We start from the raw sequence: 17,868 nt of genomic DNA, 5'->3' as shown, positions 1-17,868 counted from the left end.
GCAGGTTATTATTGTCTGGTGGTGTGTAGGAGAGTTGAGTAATGGGTAGAGGAATTAGAAGTCTTAGTCCTATGTTTGTCCCTTGCAGCCCTCGGGGTTCCACCAGGAGAATCAGCCTAATTCTTTCTCTCTGTCTCTCTGTCTGTCTCTCTTCATTATATATTATATATATAAATTTTTTTCTTCTCCCCAGGATCCATCACAGCCCAGAAAGTCACTCAAGACTAGCCAGGGGCTTCCCTGGTGGTACAGTGGCTGAGAATCTGCCTGCTACTACAGGGGACACGGGTTCGAGCCCTGGTCTAGGAGGATCCCACATGCCGCGGAGCAACTACTGAGCCTCCGCGTCTGGAGCCTGTTCTCCACAACAAGAGAGGCCGCGATAGTGAGGGGCCTGCACACCGCGATGAAGACTGGCCCTCGCTTGCCACAACTAAAGAAAGTCCTTGCACAGAAACGAAGACCCAACACAGCAAAAATAAATAAATTAATTACTAAACTCCTACCCCCAACATCTTCTTAAAAAAACAAAAAAAGAATTGAAAACATAAAGGACCAGCCAGAAATTTTTATGCTGGAGAAGGAGGATGTAACCTTGGATTGTGTATATGAAGCTAGTAGTTATAGTTATTATTTATTCTGGTACAAACAAACACCAAGTGGGGAAATGATTTTCCTTATTCATCAGGAGTCTTACAATGAGTGAATACAACAGAGGGTCGGTAGTTTTTGAACTTCCAGAAAACGGCCAGTTCCATCAGCCTTACCATCACACCGTTGCAGCTTGGGGACTCAGCGGTGTATTTCTGTGCTCTGAGAGACCACAGTGATGCAGGTCCCTGTGGGAACCCACAGAAACCTCAGATCTCAACGTGAGGTGTCCCCCAGCTATGAAAACCTTAGTGAGATTCTCGGTAAGGACAGGAGAAGGCAGCAGCCATGTCAGCAAGGCAGGGGAGTTAGAAGTGGAAACCTCACTCTAAGGTAAATGCTATCTCTCTGCCTCAGAGAACATATCTAAAAGTGTCATTCATCAAAAGCATCTTTATCTTCAATTCTTCATCTTGAAGTAGATCATTTGCCAAAAAAATTTTAAACTTTTTTATGGTGATTATATTAAAGCAAGTGATTTGGTTTAAAAAAATTCAGTAATATTTGGCCAAATCTGCACCTGAATTGTTAAGACTTTTAGGTTCACTGCACAAATATTCATGCATTGCTGACTAAGTCTTGTCATTATGTTAGATCTGAAGTATCTGTTAAATGGCACTTCTTGGACTCTCCCTGTCCCATTGTCTCATGCTGTGCCATGAATGACCTGGAATGATGGACACAGAATAAATGTCACCACAAGTCTTGACACCAAGGAGGAATGAAGCTCTTCAGTTTGCTCAGAAACAGCCCCATTACCTGATCACATTCTCTATATGCAAGTTTAATGCAGATAAAATAGAATATCCAAAGAAGTAATACTCAAAACAAAACAGAACAACTCAAAAATTCTACTAGTCAGGAAAAAGTCTGGTACAGAATCACATCTTATAGGATATTTTCCATTCTGCGTTTTTACCCAACAGTATATTATGAAATAATTATTTGCACAGCATTATTTACAGATCAAAATCACACATTCTCATGGCGATATTCCAGTGTATGATTTTTTTTTAAGAAGATGTTGGGGTAGGAGTTTATTAATTAATGTATTTATTTTTGCTGTGTTGGGTCTTCGTTTCTGTGCGAGGGCTTTCTCCAGTTGTGGCAAGCGGGGGCCACTCTTCATTGTGGTACGCGGGCCTCTCACAATCACGGCCTCTCCTGTTGCGGAGCACAGGCTCCAGACGCGCAGGCTCAGTAGTTGTGGCTCACGGGCCTAGTTGCTCCGCGGCATGTGGGATCCTCCCAGACCAGGGCTCGAACCCGTGTCCCCTGCAATAGCAGGCAGATTCTCAACCACTGCGCCACCAGGGAAGCCCCCAATGTATGATGTTATAATACTTTTTTGGCAAATTCCGTCTTACTAGTTTTTTAGATTGTTTTACTCACAGTAACAAATAATGCTGGAATGAACACACGGGTATTTGATGATTTCCTTGACAATTCCCAGGAGGTGAAGAGGAATTTACCTTTAGTCTTTCTGGTATGGGCTCCCTGATCATTTCTGTGACCCTGGAGTATAGCACATTTTCACTCTACAACTACTAAACACTCATATTTTGCCTGTTACAGAAAATTCTCTTACATCAAGGCTTTGCTTTACAGTTTAGCTCCTAATGACTCCAGATGGCCTCAATTTCAGACAATTCTGTACCACATATGTTCAGAGTAGCTGTAATATAACATCTGAGAGAGTAATGTCTCTGTGCTATTGTGTGGTGATATTAGGTGGCAATTAACCTGGTGGATATGTTTTCATCTGGAAATCCAAAAAGAAAGATATTCTTCCTTGTGTAAGGATTTTCTATCCCTACTATACAAAAAACAATGATCCCAATACAAAACAACTTTCCAGAAAAGAAAGCATAAGTGTGTGTGTGTGCGTGTGTGTTTGTGTTTGTGTATGTGTGTGTGTGTGTGTGTGTCGGGGAGAAGGAGAGAGAGAGAGAGAGAGAGAGAGAGAGAGAGAGAGAGAGAGAGAGAGAGAACATGATAGACGTATGTAGCCAAGCCATGAAGTAATTAACTAAACAGTTAAATTTCGTAAAACGTATTGGAAGTAAGCAAAGTCTTTCAGAGACAACTTTTAATGAAGAAAATAGACGTAAGTAGGTTACAAGGGAATAAATCAAAGATTTGAAGCAGGAAAAATGTATCTTAGAATCTGGTGCAGGAAGCGGTATTGGCGAGAGGTACTCAAAGGAGGATTCCCAAAAGTTAGCAAAAATTTTTAAAAATACCAGACCGAAAATAATCAATGACCTATCTTCTTTAACAATTATTTCAATCTATTTGTACTTTGAAAGTCCGAGAAATCTTCTAAAATGTTTTGGATAACATGCATACCAGCTCAAACTGGAGCCATTGTAAAATCACGGTCACTAGTCTCTACTTGATCCCTAACATCCCGCAAATCATATCCCGTCTCCTTAATCAATGAGCTGTCTAATCATAATCGCCTTTTTAAATTTTCCTGATTGTCACATAACTCTAATTTTTCTAATATCTCCATCAGATTATTTTGCCAATAAATAAGTAAATGCCATCTGGGAAGGAATGCATTAACAGTGTGCCTGTAACTTGTTTTCTGCTTCCTCTGAGGTCACCTGAGGCCTTTGGGGTTTCCTGAGCTGAACTATTTGTGGACACAGTAATCTCATTTATACTTGAAAAGTAAAGAGGAGTTTTTAGGAGTTGTTCCGTACTAAGTTCTTTTCCAGAATGACCTTAGCAGGACACCCAGGGTATTTCTAGATTATTCATTGCAAATAAACTAAAATTTATGGACATGGGATATATATGATTGGTAAATGGCAGTCAACTAATGTTGGATCTCTTGTACGTGATTAGAAAAACCTGAAAGACCCCAAACCTCAATGACTTCCCTATTGCAACCTGTGTTGCTATAGTTGATGCTTGTCATACTGAACCCCAAGTCTGTCCTGGTGTTAAAAAAGGGACTTTGTGAAGCTTCATTTGAACAATTCATGAGCTTCCAGAGACTGAAGCTGGGCCTGCTGCTCTTTCTTGCTTGGTTTTGCTCTTCAGAAGCCCTGTTTTATCCCCTTCAGGTCACTACCATCCTTCCAAGGAAACCACAGTCCCATAGATAGATTGGTTTTGCCCATTTCTGAACATTATACAACTAAAATAATATAGTTTGGATTTTTTTCTATCTGGATATTTTTCTTAATATCAGATTTCTAAGAGTCATCCATGTTGTATTCAGTTTAGTTTATTCTCATTGCTGTATGAACATACCAGAATTTATTTAGCTACCTGCTTAACTGGTTCTTTGGATTTTTCCTGCCTTTGGCTGTTATCAATAGTGGTATTATGAATATTCTTATACACGTTCTTTGGTGAACATATTTACACACTGCTATTGGGCATATATATTCGAATTTCTGCATTAAAGGGTATACATATATCTGGCTTTAATTCCTCCACTAGCTAAGCCCTCAAAGAGTGCTAATAACCTCGGTGTTGTAAATCAACCGCAATTTCCAAACCTCATCATTCCTGACCTTTCAGAAACTTTAGACACATGAGTTGTGACCATTTACTCTTGCTTCAAATCCTCTCTTCCTTAGAGAAAGTTTCTCTCTTTCTTAGAGAAACAGCTTCTTCTCTGACAAAACACTCGCTGAGGTTTGTACCTACTTCTTGGGCTGTTTCCTCTCGCACTCCCGCACAAACCTTCAGCTCCCTTCCAGTCATTAACTATTGTGTGTCTGCAAGGTTTAGCTCTAGACTGTGTCCTCTCTTTGTGTTATTCTCTCTCTCTCTGACATTTTACTCATGTCTACATGACTCCGTGTCATACCTCATCATCTACTTTCTCTAGCTTCTCACTCAATTTAACAAGTATGAGCCACCTTTCTGTCACATATACACAGAGATAAAAATAACAGAGTAATCAGCATTCTGGCCATAAGTACAGTAAAGTGAGAGAAATTGTCATTGCCGCCTAGTGTGACCCTCTGAATCCTCCAAACTCCAGGGGATTCATTTCAAACTCTCTGAGCCAATCTTCTGAATCTCCTTTAACTTGGCTTGAGGAAGATTGAGGAAGACACACCATCACAGCTTCACTTCTGTTTGCTCTAACTCTTCAGTGAATTATCAGTTTTCTCATATATCATTACTCTGCATGATAGGCTAAGGAAAGTTGAACAAATGCACTTCATATATGTTTTGGAAGTGTACCCAAGCATGTATTGTGGACTCTCTCCATCGGTTCTCATGTACTGAAGGCTCTCTTCCAAGTCCAAGACAAAAGGAAGTGTTGCAATTAATATGTTTTTATAATCTACATCTATATCTATACTTATGTATAGACTTCTAAAATTCCTGCTATGCCTGTAACTGTGAGTTCCATACAGTCAGGAAACATGTATGTATTGTACATTACACAGTACATGGCACATAGTGGTTGCACATTATATATTGGCTAACTGAAGAATGAATTAATTGATAATATCAACAGATACAGAGCTTCTACCTTTTGGATGCTGTTAGATAATTGTGTATCAATTAGTTCTTGTATTCGTCCAATTCTCATCACCATAAGGATACTTCTATTTCCATGTACCATAAATCCCCTTTCTGTTTGTACAGATTTTCGTCATATGGTACTATTTTCAGGTTTGCAATTAGATGGTCTCCCTCTTGTTGGCGTAGACAGAGCCATCTTCATCACCTGAGTGAGTCTATAGGAAGATGTATATCGAATTCATTTTCTTGTGGACTTGGAAGTCCCTCTTATCGGTGGGTCTTCCGGTTTCACCTGCTGATGACGTATTCCTGTATTATCTCTTTTCTGCTTTCTTCTCTAGGGCTTTTATCTTAGAATTTCGGCCTCAAATATTTATTTCCTGTGGCTAGAGATATGAGTCCTATAAAACTAAGGGTGGTAGTGGGCAGAGAGTGGGGGAGTGGTCCAGGCCAAAAGAAAATCTCAGTTAACTTAGTTCTCTTTGAGTCTCAATACTTTTCCTTTCCATCCTAACTCCTAGGGCTCAAAGGAAATGACGTTTTTATAATAGGTGTTCTCCATACACTAGATGTTGCCCATGAGTACAATTGGATGGTGTCGAACTATCTGTTTCTATTTATCTTTACCATTGCCATCACTTGTTCTGCTTCTTTGTATATTTTTTATTTCCAGTCTAGTGACCTAGTTTGGGGGTAGATATTCCTACCATTGGGAGTCCTAGCCTGAGACAAGAAAAATGTCTTGTCTGTTTTTCTAATTTCCTGATTCTGGTTCCAAGGGCTGAATTATTTCAATCAAGAATCCTTTTAATTTCCTGGATTCTCAACCCTTAAGAAAACTTTTAGGAAGTATTATCCTCGATTGTAATATTGGTATTTTAAAAGTTCTCCTATGAGAGCAAAAATCAGGACTCTGCCTCTGGCACAGTAGAAAGAAGAATCACTACATCCTTGGGGAAATGAGCTATTTGACCTTGGAATGGTGACTGTGATAAAAGGTAGATGGAAGCATGTAATTTTAGCAAAAAGTAATAAGAGAAAGAGGCAATTCTCTTTCTTGTGACAATTTGTAGAGAATATTCTCTTTTTCAAGAAACACATGCTCAATTATAGGAAAGAAGTTATAGCAAGGAAAAGACTCTCACTTTAGTTCACTTTGATGACTTAAATATTAATAGGCATTTTGTTTCTCAGAGAATTTTAAAGTTTAAAAGAATGTGAATTTTAGGAAAGACTACAGTTATCCTTGATCATAAGATAGATGTAACCATTTTCCAAATCTACACTAGAAAACATTGCCCTGTAATACGTGATAGATGATTTCAGAGGCTGATATGTTGAGAAGGGTTTGGGTTTGTACTATAGTTTTAACTTTACTTTTAATTTAGAGAAATCACAGTAAGTATAAAAAGGGAAGCTCACAGGCTCAAAGCATAAAAGTTTTTTTCAGTCTTCTATGAGAAGTGCTCAAGCTACATTTTGGTTATGTTGCTTTGAACTAGTTACTTGATAACAGCAAATAGGTAAAGCTTAAGACAAAGATGATGACAGATTCCTCTTTTCTAAAAAACATCTTCTTAAAAATATACATTATAAAAATCAACTCAAAATGGATCATAGACTTAAATGTAAAATATAAACTATGAAACTTGAAAAAAAATAAGAGAAAATCTTCAGGACTGGAGCTAAGTAAATCTTAGATTTGACACCAAAAGCATGATACAGACACACACACACACACACACACACACACACACACACGCACGCACCCCTAACTGAATCAAATTTAAAAACTCTTCCTCTACAAAAGACCCTGTTAAGAATATGAAAGGATAAGCTACAGACTGGGGCTAAATATTTACAAACCATGTATCTGACACAGTACTTGTATCTAGAATATATAAAGAACTCTAAAAGCTAAATGGTATAGAAAATGAACAACCAATTAGAAAAACGGGTGAAAGACTCAGATTGATATTTCACCAAAGAGGATATACAGATTGCAAATCAGCACATGAAAAGATGCTCAACATCATTAGCCATCAGAGAAACGCAAATTAAAACCACAATGAAATATCACTATACAACTATCAGTGGGGCTAAAATAAAAAATAGTGACAACACCTAATTCTGGCAAACGTGGGGAAAACTGGATCACTCATAAACTGCTGATGGGAATATAGAATGATACAGGCACTCTGGAAAATGGCCTGGCAATTTCTTATAAAACTAAACATGCAATGCAGACTTGGATACTTATCCTAGATAAATAGAAGATTTCATTTACATAAAAATCTGTACCTGAATATTCATAACAGCTTTATTCATAGCAGCCAAAATATGGAAACCTGATGTCCCTTAGTAGGTGACTGGTTAAACAAACTGTGGCACATCCCTGCCATGGAATACTACTCAGAAATAAAAAGAAACAAACAGGTTGGTTACACACTATTACCTGGACAAATCTCATGTTTTTACTACTCATTCTGAGTGAAAAACATCTCAATGCTTACTTCTATATAATTCCATTTATATAACATTATTAAAATAACAAAAAAGTAGGGATGAAGAACAGGTTAGTGATTGTCAGGGGTTAATGACTAGGGAAGGGGTGGGTGTGGCTACAAAGGGGTGGCATGAGGAAGCCTTGTGGTTATGAAACAGCTGTGCACCTTCATTGTGGCAGCGAAGCTATACATGTGATATGCATGAATGAATGAATCTGTACATGTGTAAAATTGCATATAACTACACACACACACACAAATGGCTGCATGTAAACTGTGGAAATCTAATAAGCCCTGTGTGTTTTACTAATGTTAATTTCCTGGTTTAGAGACCCCTGGAGGACATAGGGTGAAGAGTACACAGAGTCTCCCTGTACATTTTTGGAAACTTCTATGAATCTGTAATTATTTCAAATTAAAAATGTTTTTTAAAATTACAAAGAAATTTCATAAAAATCACAACTGTAAATCATCTCCTTGGTTTCATTACACATCACACATTCAGCTTCTGGGTTCTTTTAGAGTCTATCCTACAAACAGCTGCTGCATTAATGCTGCAGTTATCTTTTTCACGTTCTTTCTGAGACAAACATTCAGAAACAGAGAAACACAGCCTTTTAAATATGATTTGTAAGAGTCACAGTTTGCTAAGTGTGACTAGAATAAATGAAATCAAAGGATGAGAAAATGGATACAAGTTAGTTTAATGACTTTTAGATCACTGAGAAATTATCAGATTTTCAAAGAAAACGTTAAAGAACAACAAACCCCATACCTACACTGTTAGTGCAATAATTCTGGGCAGCTTATTCTTTTCTAGTCCCTGAGTGGGTGAGGGATGAAGTGACATCAAAGCAGTGCGTCTGAGGGTTGATGTTCTTTTTATGGGTTGTAGCTAATGGGGGTAGAGTGTGCTCTACGGACAAGTCTGAGGAGAGCTTGTATAAATGGTGGTCAACTCTGCAACATCAACGCATGTTCAATGACAAAACCCAATGGAGTGGGGCTTCCGGGAAGATGGCGGACGAGTAACACGCGGAGATCACCTTCCTCCCCACAGATACACCAGAAATACATCTACACGGGGAACAACTCCTACAGAACACCTACTGAACGCTGGCAGAAGTCCTCAGACCTCCCAAAAGGCAAGAAACCCCCCACATACATGGGTAGGGCAAAAGAAACAAGAATAAACAGAGACAAAAGGATAGGGACGGGACCTGCACCAGTGGGAGGGAGATGTGAAGGAGGAAACGTTTCCACACACTGGGAAGCCCCTTCGCGGGCGGAGACTGCGGGTGGCGGAGGGGGAAATCTTCGGAGCCACAGAGGAGAGCACAGCAACAGGGGTGCCGAGGGCAAAGCGGAGAGATTCCCGCACAGAGAGTCAGTGCCGACCGGCACTCACCTGGCCGAGAGGCTTGTCTGCTCACCCGCCGGGGCAGGCGGGGCTGGGAGCTGAGGCTCAGGCTTCGGTCGGAGCGCCGGGAGAGGACTGGGGTTGGTGGCGAGAACACAGCCTGCAGGGGGTTAATGCGGCACGGCTAGCCGGGAGGGAGTCCGGGGAAAAGTCTGGACCTGCTGAAGAGGCAAGAGACTTTTTCTTCCCTCTTTGTTTCCTGGTGCACGAGGAGAGGGGATTGACAGCGCTGCTTAAAGGAGCTCCAGAGACAGGCGCGAGCCGCGGCTAAAAGCGCAGACCCCAGAGACGGACAGGAGACGCTAAGGCTGCTGCTGCCGCCACCAAGAAGCCTGTGTGCGAGCACAGGTCACTCTCCACACCCCCCTTCCGGGTAGCCTGTGCAGCCCGCCTTTGCCAGGTTCCCGGGATCCAGGGACAATTCCCCCGGAAGAACGAACTGCGCGCCTCAGGCTGGTGCAACGTCACGCCGGCCTCTGCCGCCGCACGCTCGCCCCGCCCTCAGTGCCCCTCCCTCCGCCCCGCCTGAGTGAGCCAGAGCCCCCGAAACAGCGGCTCCTTTAACCCCGTCCTGTCTGAGCGAAGAACAGACGCCCTCCGGCGACCTACACGCAGAGGCAGGGCCAAATCCAAAGCTGAGCCCCTGGGAGCTGTGAGAACAAAGAAGAGAAAGGGAAATCTCTCCCAGAAGCCTCAGAAGCAGCGGATTAAAGCTCCACAATCAACTTGACATACCCTGCATCTGTGGAATACATGAATAGACAACGAATCATCCCAAATTAAGGAGGTGGACTTTGAGAGGAAGATTTATGATTTTTTCCCCTTTTCCTCTTTTTGACAGTGTGTATGCTTCTGTCTGTATAGCTTTGCTTCCACCATTGGCCCTAGGGTTCTATCCGTCCGTTTTTTTAAAATTATTTTTTATTTTTTTCCCTTAATAATTATTTTAATAACTTTATTATATTTTATTTTATTATACTTTATCTTCTTTCTTTCTGTTTTCCTTCCTTCTCCCCTTCCTCCCTCCCTCCCTTCTTTCTTTCTTTCTTTGTTTCTTTCTTTCTACTTCTACTAATTATTTCTTTCTACTTCTTCTCCCTTTTATTCTGAGCCATGCGGATGAAAGGCTCTTGGTGCTACAGCCAGGAGTCAGTGCTGTGCCTCTGAGGTGGGAGAGCCAACTTCAGGACACTGGTCCACAAGAGACCTCCCAGCTCCACATAATATCAAACGGTGAAAATCTCCCAGAGATCTCCATCTCAACACTAGCACCCAGCTTCACTCAACAACCAGCAAGCTACAGTGCTGGACATCCTATGCCAAACAACTAGCAAGACACGAACACAATCCCACCCATTAGCAGAGAGGCTGCCTACAATCATAATAAGTCCACAGACACCCCAAAACACACCACCAGACGTGGACCTGCCCACCAGAAACACAAGATCCAGCCTCATCCACCAGAACACAGGCACTAGTCCCCTCCACCAGGATGCCTACACAACCCACTGAACCAACCTTAGCCACTGGGAACAGACACCAAAAACAACGGGAACTACGAAACTGCAGCCTGCAAAAAGGAGACCCCAAACACAGTAAGATAAGCAAAATGAGAAGACAGAAAAACACACAGCAGATGAAGGAGCAAGATAAAAACCCACCACACCTAACAAATGAAGAGGAAATAGGCAGTCTACCTAAAAAAGAATTCAGAATAATGATAGTAAAGATGATCCAAAATCTTGGAAATAGATAGACAAAATGCAAGAAACATTTAACAAGGACCTAGAAGAACTAAAGATGAAACAAACAACGATGAACAACACAATAAATGAAATTAAAAATACTCTAGATGGGATCAATAGCAGAATAACTGAGGCAGAAGAACAGATAAGTGACCTGGAAGATAAAATAGTGGAAATAACTACTGCAGAGCAGAATAAAGAAAAAAGAATGAAAAGAACTGGGAAAGTCTCAGAGACGTCTGGGACAACATTAAATGCACCAACATTTAAATTATAGGGATTCCAGAAGAAGAAGAGAAAAAGAAAGGGACTGAGAAAATATTTGAAGAGATTATAGATGAAAACTTCCCTAGTATGGAAAAGGAAATAGTTAATCAAGTCCAGGCAGCACAGAGAGTCCCATACAGGGTAAATCCAAAGAGAAACACACCAAGACACATACTAATCAAACTGCCAAAAATTAAATACAAAGAAAACATATTAAAAGCAGCAAGGGAAAAACAACAAATAACACACAAGGGAATCCCCATAAGGTTAAGAGCTGATCTTTCAGCAGAAACTCTGCAAGCCAGAAGGGATTGGAAGGACATATTTAAAGTGATGAAGGAGAAAAACCTGCAACCAAGATTACCCAGCAAGGATCTCATTCAGATTTGATGGAGGACTTAAAACCTTTACAGACAAGGAAAAGCTAAGAGAGTTCAGCACCACCAAACCAGCTTTACAACAACTGCTAAAGGAACTTCTCTAGGAAGAAACACAAGAGAAGGAAAAGACCTACAATAACGAACCCAAAACAATTAAGAAAATGGGAATAGGAACATACATATCGATAATTACCTTAAATGTAAATGGACTAAATGCTCCCACCAAAAGACACAGATTGGCTGAATGGATACAAAAACAAGACCCATATATTTGCTGTCTACAATAGACCCACTTCAGACCTAGAGACACATACAGACTGAAAGTAAGGGGATGGAAAAAGATATTCCATGCAAATGGAAACCAAAAGCAAGCTGGAGTAGCAATTCTCATATCAGACAAAATGGACTTGAAAATAAAGACTATTAGAAGAGACAAAGAAGGACACTACATAATGATCAAGGGATCGATCCAAGAAGAAGATATAACAATTGTAAATATTTATGCATCCAACATAGGAGCACCTCAATACATAAGGCAAATAGTAACAGCTATAAAAGAGGAAATTGACAGTAACACATCCATAGTAGGGGGCTTTAACACCCCACTTTCACCAATGGACAGATCATCCAAAATGAAAATAAATAATGAAACACAAGCTTTAAATGATACATTAAACAAGATGGACTTAATTGATATTTATAGGACATTCCATCCAAAAACAACAGAATACACATTTTTCTCAAGTTCTCATGGAACATTCTCCAGGATAGATCGTATCTTGGGTCACAAATCAAGCCTTGGTAACTTTAAGAAAATTCAAATTGTATCAAGTATCTTTTCCAACCACAACGCTATGAGACTACATATCAATTACAGGAAAAGATCTGTAAAAAATACAAACACATGGAGGATGAACAATACACTACTTAATAACGAAGTGATCACTGAAGAAATCAAAGAGGAAATAAAAAAAAATACCTAGAAACAAATGACAATGGAGACACGACGACCCAAAATCTATGGGATACAGCAAAAGCAGTACTAACAGGGAAGTTTATAGCAATACAATCCTACCTTAAGAAATAGGAAACATCTCGAATAAACAACCTAACCTTGCACCTAAAGCAATTAGAGAAAGGACAAACAACCCCCAAAGTTAGCAGAAGGAAAGAAATCATAAAAATCAAATCAGAAATAAATGAAAAAGAAATGAAGGAAACGATAGCAAAGATCAAAAAAACTAAAAGCTGGTTTTTTGAGAAGATACATAAAATTGATAAACCATTAGGCAGACTCATCAAGAAAAAAAGGGAGAAGACTCAAATCAATAGAATTAGAAAAGAAAAAGGAGAAGTAACAACTGACACTGCAGAAATACAAAAGATCATGAGAGATTACTACAAGCAACTCTATGCCAATAAAATGGACAACCTGGAAGAAATGGACAAATTCTTAGAAATGCACAACCTGCCAAGACTGAATCAGGAAGAAATAGAAAATATGAACAGACCAATCACAAGCACTGAAATTGAAACTGTGATTAAAAATCTTCCAACAAACAAAAGCCCAGGACCAGGTGGCTTTACAGGCGAATTCTACCAAACACAGAAGAGCTAACAGCTATCCTTCTCAAACTCTTGCAAAATATAGAGGGAGGAACACTCCAAAACTCATTCTACGAGGCCACCATCACTCTGATACCAAAACCAGACAAGGATGTCACAAAGAAAGAAAACTACAGGCCAATATCACTGATGCACATAGATGCAAAAATCCTCAACAAAATACTAGCAAACAGAATCCAACAGCACATTAAAAGGATCATACACCATGATCAAGTGGCGTTTATTTCAGGGATGCAAGGATTCTTCAATATACGCAAATCAATCAATGTGATACACCATATTAACAAACGGAAGGAGAAAAACCATATGATCATCTCAATAGATGCAGAGAAAGCTTTCAACACCCATTTATGATAAAAACCCTGCAGAAAGTAGGCATAGAGGGAACATTCCTCAACATAATAAAGGCCATGTATGACAAACCCACAGCCAACATCATCCTCAATGGTGAAAAACTGAAAGCATTTCCACTAAAATCAGGAACAAGACAAGGTTGCCCACTCTCACCACTCTTATTCAACATAGTTTTGGAAGTTTTAGCCACAGCAATCAGAAAAGAAAAGGAAATAAAAGGAATCCAAGTCGGAAAAGAAGAAGTAAAGCTGTCACTGTTTGCAGATGACATGATACTATACACAGAGAATCCTAAAGATGCTACCAGAAAACTACTAGAGCTAATCAATGAATTTGGTCAAGTTACAGGATACAAAATTAATGCACAGAAATCTCTGGTATGCCTATACACTAATGATGAAAAATCTGAAAGTGAAATCAAGAAAACACTCCCATTTACCACTGCACAAAAAGAATAAAATATCTAGGAATAAACCTACCTAAGAAGACAAAAGACCTGTATGCAGAAAATTATAAGACACTGATGGAAGAAATTAAAGATGATACAAATAGATGGAGAGATATACCATGTTCTTGGATTGGAAGAATCAACATTATGAAAATGACTCTACTACCCAAAGCAATCTACAGATTCAATGCAATCCCTATCGAACTACCACTGGCATTTTTCACAGAACTAGAACAAAATCTTTCACAATTTGTATGGAAACACAAAGGACCCCGAATAGCCAAAGCAATTTTGAGAACGAAAAACGGAGCTGGAGGAATCAGGCTCCCTGACTTCAGACTATACTACAAAGCTACAGTAATCAGGACAGTATGGTACTGGCACAAAAACAGAAAGATAGATCAATGGAACAGGATAGAAAACCCAGAGATAAACCCACGCACATATGGTCACCTTATCTTTGATAAAGGAGGCAGGAATGTACAGTGGAGAAAGGACAGCCTCTTAAATAAGTGGTGCTGGGAAAACTGGACAGCTACATGTAAAAGTTTGAGATTTGATCACTCCCTAACACCATACACAAAAATAACCTCAAAATGGATTAAGACCTAACTGTAAGGCCAGAAACTATCAAATTCTCAGAGGAAAACATAGGCAGAATACTCTATGACATAAATCACAGCAAGTTCCTTTTTGACCCACCTCCTACAGAAGTGGAAATAAAAACAAAAATAAACAAATGGGACCTAATAAAACTTCAAAGCTTTTGTACAGCAAAGGAAACCATAAACAAGACCAAAAGACAACCCTCAGAATGGGAAAATATATTTGCAAATGAAGCAACTGACAAAGGATTAAACTCCAAAATTTATAAGCACCTCATGCAACTCAATAACAAAAAGACAAACAACCCAATCCAAAAATGGGCAGAAGACCTAAATAGACATTTCTCTAAAGATGATATACAGACTGCCAACAAACACATGAAAGAATGCTCAACATCAATAATCATTAGAGAAATGCAAATCAAAACTACAATGAGATATCATCTCACACCGGTCAGAATGGCCAGCATCAAAAAATCTAAAAACAATAAATGCTGGAGAGGGTGTGGAGAAAAGGGAACCCTCTTGAACTGGTGGTGAGAATGTAAATTGATACAGGCACTGTGGAGAACAGTATGGACGTTCCTTAAAAAACTACAAATACAACTACCATATAACCCAGCAATCCCAATACTGAGCTTATACCCTGAGAAATCCATAATTCAAAAAGAGTCAAGTACCAAAATGTTCATTGCAGCTCTATTTACAATAGCCTGGAGATGGAAACAACCTAAGTGTCCATCATCGGATGAATGGATAAAGAAGGTGTGGCACATATATACAATGGAATATTACTCAGCCATAAAAAGAAACGAAATTGAGCTGTTTGTAATGAGGTGGATAGACCTAGAGTCTGTCATACAGAGTGAAATAAGTCAGAAAGAGAAAGACAAGTACCGTATCCTACCACATATATATGGAATTTAAGAAAAAAAATGTCACGAAGAAGCTAGGAATAAAGACACAGACCTACTAGAGAATGGACTTGAGGATATGGGGAGGGGGAAGGGTGAGCTGTGACAAAGCAAGAGAGAGGCATGGACATATATACACTAACAAATATAAGGTAGATAGCTAGTGGGAAGCAGCGGCATAGCACAGGTATATCAGCTCGGTGCTTTGTGACCGCCTGGAGGGGTGGGATAGGGAGGGTGGGAGGGAGGGAGACGCAAGAGGGAAGAGATATGGGAACATATGTATATGTATAACTGATTCACTTTGTTATAAAGCAGAAAGTAACACAGCATTGTAAAGCAATTATACTCCAATAAAGATGTAAAAACAAAAACAAAACAAAACAAAAAACCCAGCGGAGTGTCATAGAACCAAACAAATTAAACCATACTAGTTTTGCTATACGTATCTTCCTGTTCCCCACTCTGCTCTGTGATGTTCTGATCTCTCCAGGGTCTAGAATGGAGAGCTCTGCTTTCCCTCTGCCATGCTCTTCCCTCCTGTTCTCCTAAGATCTATCAAGTTCGTGACCCTGAGTTGTAGTTGCACTTGGTCCCTGTAGCCAGGCATAAAATTATTTGAAGCAATGGTTTCTTAACTTATGTTCCCAATTCTCTGTCAAAGAGGTCTCCAGACATATCCACAGCTATTTTATCCCCCCGCTTTTTTCAGCACTCTAGTCCTTTTAAGGTCTCACCTGCTGAGATTCTTGTGTACTATAAAGAGAAACACAATCCATTACACCTATGCTTGGGTTCAACTTTTATAACCTCTGGTAGCAGTTTAGCTTTAAAGGCCAAACAAGGAAAAATGAAACGATTCAAACTGCAGGCAGAGAAGGCTTTTCTGATTACTACTTTAAACCTCATATGCACTATGCCCACCAATATAAAAAATGTCCTCCCATCAATTTTTGTCTTTGTAGGGGGCATGGAGTGGGTCCTGTGAGATGTTTGTGTTTGTGACCACCAGGTGGCAGTGGTTCCATTCCTCTCATTCCTCCAGTGCCTTAACTGTCAAAAGCATGACAGCTACTAGAGGATTTGCTCTTGATTGGCTGAGCCACCAACAGAAAGGCTATCTCGTGCATTAGAGAAGGAGAACTAAGACAGAGGAGCAGCTCCTCAGGGGAGAAGATTTGGAATCATTAAAATTGTATCAAGAGTGTGATATCGGGATGGAGAACATGCTGGAATGTGCATTCATAGTCTTGTGGCTTCAGCTTGGCTGTAAGTTGGAGGTTAAGAGATGAGAACCATAAGGGCACATTTATCCAAAGCTGGAGAGAAGAGAGAGAGGGGTTTAGTCTCAGCTCATCCCAGGCTTTTTGTTGGGATTTTTCAAAACTGCTGAACTGAAAGCTTTGTTTCATTTCTGATTTTGTTTTCCTGAACAGGGTTGAGGGGAGAAGACAAGGTGGAGCAGAGTCCTCAGACCCTGAAAATCCAGGAGGGAGACAGTCTCATCCTCAACTGCAGCTACACGGCCAGCAATTTTAACGGGCTACTGTGGTATAGACAGGATCCTGGGAAGGGACCCGAACTTCTCTTCCGTCTTTACTCAGTTGGGGAGGAAAAGCAGAACGAAAGACTAAAAGCCACCTTGTTAAAGAAGGGAAGCTCTCTGCACATCACAGCCCCTAAACCTGAAGACTCAGCCGCTTACCTCTGTGCTGTGGAGACACAGTGCTCCCCAGGCACCTGCAGCCTGTACACAAACCCTGCAGCTGGGGTTCTGGAATCAGGGCATCTTTGGTGTTTTCCCCTCCTCGAAGAAGTAGTTAGTTAGCACCCAGAACCTCTTTCCAAGTAGTGCTATGGAGAATGAAATCTTGTGACACAGCCAGGCAGCAGAGATTACTGTTCATTCTGTCCAGGATCCTGAGTGATACTGGTATTCAACTTTTTCTTTCATTAAAATGTTTAGGTCAGATTTTGGTATCAAGATGATAATAGTTCATTAGATAAGTTGCAATTTATGGCTCCTTTTCTATCTATAGAATAATTTGTGCAAGGTTTTTAATAATTTTTTTTTAATTTTCAGGAAGTTCACTAGTGAGCCATCTAAGCATAGTTTCACTTATGGGAGAAACTTAATAATCCTTCAATTATGGATTCAGTTACTTTAACGGGTAAGGGGTTCTTTATATATTTGTTTTTTTTTCCTTGTGAAAGTTGGTCAATTTAGTTATTTCCGCACATAGTTTATTATTTGCTACCTTTACTTTCTTTTATTTATCTTGCTACTTTTTCCACTTCTTTGAGTTGCAAGTTTGACTATTGATTCTCAACATTTCTTCTTTCCTAACAAATATAATTTAAATCCATAAATTTGCCTCTAATTACAAATATTCCTTGACTTCCAGTGGGGTTACGTTCCAATAAACCCATCATAAGTTGAAAATATCTTAA

At 39.8% G+C, this 17,868-nt stretch overlaps 2 long non-coding RNA genes across 2 annotated transcripts in view; both read right to left on the bottom strand.

The window, feature by feature from the left end:
• LOC137226367 (uncharacterized) overlaps positions 1 to 9,273 on the bottom strand; it is a 58,868-nt gene extending 49,595 nt beyond the window's left edge. Inside the window, exon 1 of the long non-coding RNA XR_010944328.1 lies at positions 9,067 to 9,273. This is a non-coding gene — a long non-coding RNA (uncharacterized lncRNA). The remainder of the gene's footprint in view (positions 1 to 9,066) is intronic.
• LOC137226362 (uncharacterized) overlaps positions 1 to 17,868 on the bottom strand; it is a 684,033-nt gene that overhangs the window by 365,458 nt on the left and 300,707 nt on the right. The window lies entirely within an intron of this gene.

This window comes from Pseudorca crassidens, chromosome 1 (genome assembly GCF_039906515.1).
Source record: "Pseudorca crassidens isolate mPseCra1 chromosome 1, mPseCra1.hap1, whole genome shotgun sequence".
Classification (NCBI taxonomy): domain Eukaryota; kingdom Metazoa; phylum Chordata; class Mammalia; order Artiodactyla; family Delphinidae; genus Pseudorca; species Pseudorca crassidens.
This window is presented reverse-complemented; position numbering and strand designations above follow the sequence as displayed.